We start from the raw sequence: 6,792 nt of genomic DNA on the forward strand, positions 1-6,792 counted from the left end.
ATCACCCTATGAAAGTACAGCTGCATGTCGCCCACACGTCATACTTCCTGGAATCTTTCTTCCCCCGCAGCAGCAAAGATTGGAATGACCTTCCCAAAGCCTTGGCCATCATCGATAATACAGACACATTTCGAAATCATCTACGTACATTTATGTTCTCCTGATGTTTGCTGTGCATCATTTCATTTTTTTCCATATGCCAACTATGTACCCTCATGTAATGCCCGCAAGGGCCCTTGAGGTATTATTAATAAATAAATAAATAAATAAATAAACATAAAGTCTCCCGACTTTGAGAAAAAGAGTGAAAACCGTGCATATTTCCTACGTCTTGGATATCTCCATCAAGGTTCGTAGTGTTTGTTAGAATCAGGGTGTCGAACCGAAACGTTTTTCGTCCCGGTTTTCGTTCCGGTTACATCATAAACGATCCGGTACCGGTTCTGCTCCGGAGCAAAAACTAACGGTTCATACCGGTTTTTAACCGGTTCCGCTTCTGCTGGGAATATTCATCCCCACAAAAAAAAAAAAAAAATCAATGTTACAAAATGTAAACCCGTTTATTCCGCATACATGGTATTTAATATTAATAGACAGCTGTGAAATTGGTAGCTCCTGGTTCCTGTAGGTTACTGTCTGTTCAAATGGGCTTTATTCTCCTTTCTTGAAGAACATGCTACAAACGGACTTGTTTGTCGTGATGGCATATGTAAAGTACTTTCTTGCTGGATTGGAGCGATCGTGTCCAATCCGAATGTCTGTTGCTACTGTCTAGCCAGCAAGCACCACCGCACGAGTAGGACGCAAATCGAGGAACACCTTCGCTCACAAGCGCGCTCGACGGCCCCGTTTTATTTTCTTCGTGTCCTGTCCACAAAAGAGTTGCCACTTCGCACGGACTTGCCCTCGCGTATACGTAAATGTATTCAACTTAGCTGCTCTCAAACAAGGGACGCGTTGCGCGACATTACCGATAAAGAAGCTGTTGTGCAGCCCCCTTGGGTCGCTGTTTAGTTGAGGAGAGTTTGCGGGGTTCAAATTAAAACGAACACTACGGCACATTGCTAGACAGTCACATGTACCTCTAAGTCTGTGTGCGTGCGCGAACGATAAACCATTATAAAGGGAGCCTAAGGGTCATAGTATACCGACATACATTCCACCGTAACCGTAACCCTTGTATAGTATCCATGACATGACTTGAGAGCACACGACGTCTGTTTCATTCGCCTATCCGTAGTCCAAACCGGCGAAGTTTTTTCTTGGACCAAAAACCGTTACATATATTTTTCGGTTTCCCTCCTGAGCGAAAAAAACGTATACGGTTTCGATTCCGTTCCGGTTCGCACCAAAATAGCGTTTTTTTTCGGTTTTCGGTTCCGGTTTTCGGTTCGCTTCGACACTCTGGTTAGAATGAAAATTGTATATTGATCGATTTTATGATGGTTCAATGATAGATTGTTTTCCTTTGTTGATGTTTACGTGTCGCCGCGTGTTCCTCTGTTGTTCAGCGTTAAGTCTGTGCTATTTCGCCTTTTGATAGATTGATTAGCTATTATTTTTCTATGTGTTGGACGGTGCGCAGGTTTGGCTCTCTATTAATTGTAGCTGTTGATTGTGTTGTTTCTCGTTATTTCCTTACGGCTATGCTGTTCACTTAATAAGAAATTAAAAGTTGAGTAATGTTGGAATATGAAACTGAGATTCCCTATTGCGCTCGAAATGTTATGACAGATATTCACGCTATTGCAATGATGGTTCTCACGTCTCAGACTTTTTATAATATAACTTGTAATTTCATTGTAATCGTATTGATTAAGAATATCTTCTTTGTAGTGGTATAGATTTTATTTCCTCGTGTCGTTCTTGTCGTTCGTGTTCTGTTTGTTGGCTAGGAGCGTGCTATGTGGTGAAGTTCATTTTTAACATGTCTATTTTCTGATGAGTTTGATTTTTTCTTCTGATTTTCTGAATGATAGATTACTCTATTGTTCTGATTAGGAATATCTTCTTTGTAGTGGTATAGATTTTATTTCCTCTTGTGTTCGTGTCGTTCTTTGTTCTGTTTGTTGGCTAGGAGCGTGCTATGTGGTGAAGTTCATTTTTAACATGTCTATTTTCTGATGAGTTTGATTTTTTCTTCTGATTTTCTGAATGATAGGTTACTCTGTTCTTTTGATTAATCAATGTAGTGGTACAGATTTTATTTCCTCTTGTGTTCGTGTCCCATAGTCTTCCAGGGTCTGTGCTGTTCACATTTAATTACATACAACTATCAGAACTTCCAGCTATTGCACTGATGGTTCTCACGTATAGGAATATTAGACTTTTTATAATACAATTTGTAATTTTGTTTATAAGCATATTGATTAAGAATATCTTCTTTGATTAAATGTGTTATCAGTTCTGATTCATTGAAAACTTGTGATTACTTGAGATAAACTGATGTTCTGAGGCTGGAACAACATAGAAGGGACAGATACAAACAAAGCCTCAAATTGCCTAAGAAATCAACGATGAAAGATGAAAGTCACTGAAAAGGTTAGCCAGCTGTAGGGATCGAACCCACATCTTCTGGATTGCCGGTCCAGAGCTCTACCAATTGAGCTAAGCTAACACGCCTCTCCAGCGACTTTCGGGGTGCGTCATCTGAAGGGACGACAAACCAGCCACTCATTCTCACTCACCCTCCTTTCACTCTTACATTTTTGCTCACTCATACACACATTCATACGACGGAAATCGACGCAAACGGCACCTGTTGAACATGAGATAAACTGATGTTCAACAGGTCGTTGAACGGGTCAACAGGTCGTTGCGTCGATTTCCGTCGTATGAATGTGTGTATGAGTGAGCAAAAATGTAAGAGTGAAAGGAGGGTGAGTGAGAGTGAGTGGCTGGTTTGTCGTCCCTTCAGATGACGCACCCGGAAAGTCGCTGGAGAGGCGTGTTAGCTTAGCTCAATTGGTAGAGCCTTGGACCGGCAATCCAGAAGATGTGGGTTTGATCCCTACAGCTGGCTAACCTTTTCAGTGACTTTCATCTTTCATCATTTGTGATTACTGTTAATAAAAATATTGTGTTTGATTTGTGATACCTATTCAATGCTAATGTATCATACCTGTAATAAGTGTTGTTACGTGTATTGTGTTCCTTCTATTTCAGATTTTTGGCTAATTTTTCCCATTCAGGCAGAGTCATAACATAATTACTAATGACTTTAATAAATATATTTTCACTTGAACTTTTGTGTATGGCTATCCTTTGCATGTAAACAGCCTACTGCACACCTGTTGTAGCTGGAAAAATTACGATTCAAGTCGACTCAGACTGAAAAATGACGAAAGTGGGCGGCCCAGGCTGAATGGTAAACGCGCACGCAGCCCTCCGGCCACGCGACGCTCACCTGTCGCTGGGAGGAAGTCGGTCCAAGTAGGAAAATGGTGAAAGAATTCAGCCCAGGGTGAATTGTAAGCGCGCACGCAGCCCTCCGGTCACGCTCCGCCCACCACAGCAGCCCTCCACCAGAGCACCGCCCACCTGTCGCGGGAAGGAATTCGGCCGAAGTAGGAAAATGGTGGAAGAAGTCAGCCCAGGGTGAAGGGTAAGCGCGCATGCAGCCCTCCGGTCACGCTCCGCCCACCACAGCAGCCCTCCACCAGAGCACCGCCCACCTGTCGCGGGAAGGAATTCGGCCCAAGTAGGAAAATGGTGGAAGAAGTCAGCCCAGGGTGAAGGGTAAGCGCGCATGCAGCCCTCCGGTCACGCTCCGCCCACCACAGCAGCCCTGCACTCGAGCGCCGCCCACCTGTTGTACCGGAAAAAAATTGTGAAGTCGGCCCAGGTGGAAAGGTAAGCGCGCACGCATCCCTCCGGCCACGCTCCGCCCACCACAGCAGCCCTCCACCCGAGCACAGTCCTGTTACAGGTGGTGAAGGTTTTTCGGCTGGGTTTTTCTCCTTCACCTGATTGGCATCAATTCCCAGCACTATTGGCTTTAATAAATATATCTCAACTTGATTGGCATTAATAAATATATTTTGACTTGTAGTTTTTGTGTATGACCCTTCTTTGCATGTCTCTGCATGTAAACCGCTCACCTGCTGTATCGGAAAAATATGTGAAGTCGGCCAAAGAAGTCTGCCCAGGCTGAAAAATGTGAGAGGGTAAGCGCGCACGCGGCCCTCCCCCGCCGATAATCACGTGGACAACCCTCCGCACACGCGCCGCGCGGGGAAAAATACGCGCAGGGCTCAGGGTAGGGGTCCGGGGTCCAGGTTTCTAAGTGGGCCCCAAGTAGTAGGGGGCCCGCCCTCCGACTACTTCTACTCTCATTTTTTGATCATTTTAACTCATGACACAATTCCATCAAATTCACCTGCAACTACTCTCGAACTTCAATCAACTTTCTAGACGTCACTGTTTCTCTCGAGTCGGGTAAACTCGTCACAGATCTCTATAAGAAGCCGACTGACAAACGGCAGCACCTTCATTTCAACAGCCATCACCCTAATATCCAGTTGCGAAACATTCCATTTGGACAACTCACACGTTTAAAACGCATATGTTCCAATACACAAGATTTTTTGAAGCATGCAAAGGACATGTGCAGTGACTTCAAGGAGCGCAGATATACCCGACGATCTCATCGACAATGCCCTAGCCAGAGCCACCTCCCTAGACAGGGAAAGGTTGCTTTCTCGTGAATCCAATAAGGCATCAAGTCATAATAAATGTACTTTCATTACACCTTACAACCGCGCACTCCGTAATGTAGGGTCTGTGTTCAAACGCCATTTAAACATACTCCACGCCGATGAATATCTCAAAGACATTTTCCCTAATGCTCCGGCTATTACATTTCGGAGATCACGTAACATACGCGACTTACTCACTTCCTCTCGCAATAATCAACAGAGTCCCGGTTGCGCTCCTTGCAACAGCAACCGCTGCCAAACTTGCTTATTTATTGCAACATGTACCTCCAGCTGTAGCACTGTTAATGGTTTCGTTTTCTCTATTCGGCAGTCTCTTCACTGTAACTCATTCAATGTTTGCTATCTCATTACATGCAAATTGTGCAATCAACAATACATAGGCGAAACACGTAACGCCATCCGTGAAATATTTTATGGCCATAAATCAGATATTGTTAATAAACGTCAGTCACCTGTATCGCTACATTTTAATCTTCTGGGACATGATCTGCATACGCATATACTTATCACCATTTTAGAATCCGGGTACGCTAATGACATCAAACGCAAAAATCGAGAATCCTTTTTCATTTCGAAATTTGCAACGTTACAGCCGCACGGCATCAACGTGTACGGCGGCCCATTACAATCCTTTATACTATGAGTCTATTTATTGTATTATCACTTGTCTGCCATTTTTCACATCATACACGATGATACACAATCAGTAAGACACCAACTCCGCGTTACTTTCCCAGACTCTGGAAGTTCTTAGCCATCAAGGTGCTGTGTGTCCTCAATCCTTCGCCCTTGAGCCCTAATTCCCCGTACGCATTCTATAGCCTTTTGTGCCAATTGGCTGCTGTGCCTATTCATGTGCTGTTCATTAGTTTCCTCCACGTACAACTCCGACTCGTCTGTATATGTCTGTCTGACCTTGTCCAGCCACCTCCTACTGATTGCGTTTTGTTTTTCATTTTCCTTGATATTTGTATCGCGTTTGTAGTTCTCTTCACCCTTACCCTTTTCTCTTGTACCATGTGACTTGGTTTTTTTATATATGCTTCACCACTTGTAACAGGTCCTCAAACCTGAAGAAGTGCAGCCTACTGCACGAAAGTCTTGTCTTTAATGTATATAGTAAACAGTTGATGCTCTTAACCGTCTTTATTATATATGTTTCATCCAGTTCAGAAATTGTGGCCACGTGGGATGCTGAGGCGCCTATCCCTCAACCCCGGTGCCTATGTGAGGCAGGAGGGGTATACGGCAAGGTATATCTAAACAGGCAGCGCAACTCCCATAGGCCCCTGTGTCTTCAGAATGACGCCATCCCAGACAACACATGATATCCCGGGAACATCCCATATTGATCCCAAGGTCCACGTCCCGGGTAGGACGAGTCTAGGAATCCTCAAATGGTCCCTGACGGGAAGCTCTACGGAGACTGTCCCCGAGATGCTCGTAGGACATCCTAGAATCGCAGAAAAGTATAAGGTACGAAACGATTTTCATTTCGCTACTGCACTTCGTACGCCTCATTTGTTTGCAGCTATAAGACTGCTATTTATTATTTTTTGAGAATTCTATTGCATGGAAGTTCTCATGTAGATTAAATTTACGATTTACGAAACGGCCGCTTTACCTTGTTGAGTTAGGCTTACTCGCTGGTGGAATTGTGTATTCATTTTACTATTTGAACTTGGTATAATTTGCACCACGTAGAGTCTGATACAGTGATGTCTACAGTGCAAACAGTGACTGCTTTTGGATTCTGTTCTCAGATGAGACATGCATCCTGTAAGGGAACTCGGCGTTTAGCTTGAGGTGGAAATGTTCGCAAGATTCAACATGCCCAATACATATCATATGTGCCTATATCCCCGACAGAACACCATCTCCCACAGGCGTCCAAAATACATTCCATTTATCATATCCGAGAATGGACCTCCGTGGGACTCTCCTGGGACATTTATGGAGGGATATCCGTAGCCGTATATCCACAGGAGGTCCTCTTGCGGCTGTTTCACGGATTGTCCGAATCAGCTCCGTGATGGGATGCTGTATGGACCATGTATTGCAAGAGAGAGAAACG

General features: G+C 44.2%; 1 non-coding gene across 1 annotated transcript; it reads right to left on the reverse strand.

Annotated features, from left to right (window-relative positions):
• Positions 1–2,544: 2,544 nt before the first annotated feature.
• On the reverse strand, positions 2,545–2,617 carry Trnaa-ggc (transfer RNA alanine (anticodon GGC)). The gene has a single exon. It is a non-coding gene; the product is annotated as a tRNA-Ala (tRNA).
• Between the last annotated feature and the right edge of the window lie 4,175 nt (positions 2,618–6,792).

The sequence above is a fragment of the Ornithodoros turicata genome, chromosome 6 (genome assembly GCF_037126465.1).
Source record: "Ornithodoros turicata isolate Travis chromosome 6, ASM3712646v1, whole genome shotgun sequence".
In the NCBI taxonomy this organism is placed as follows: domain Eukaryota; kingdom Metazoa; phylum Arthropoda; class Arachnida; order Ixodida; family Argasidae; genus Ornithodoros; species Ornithodoros turicata.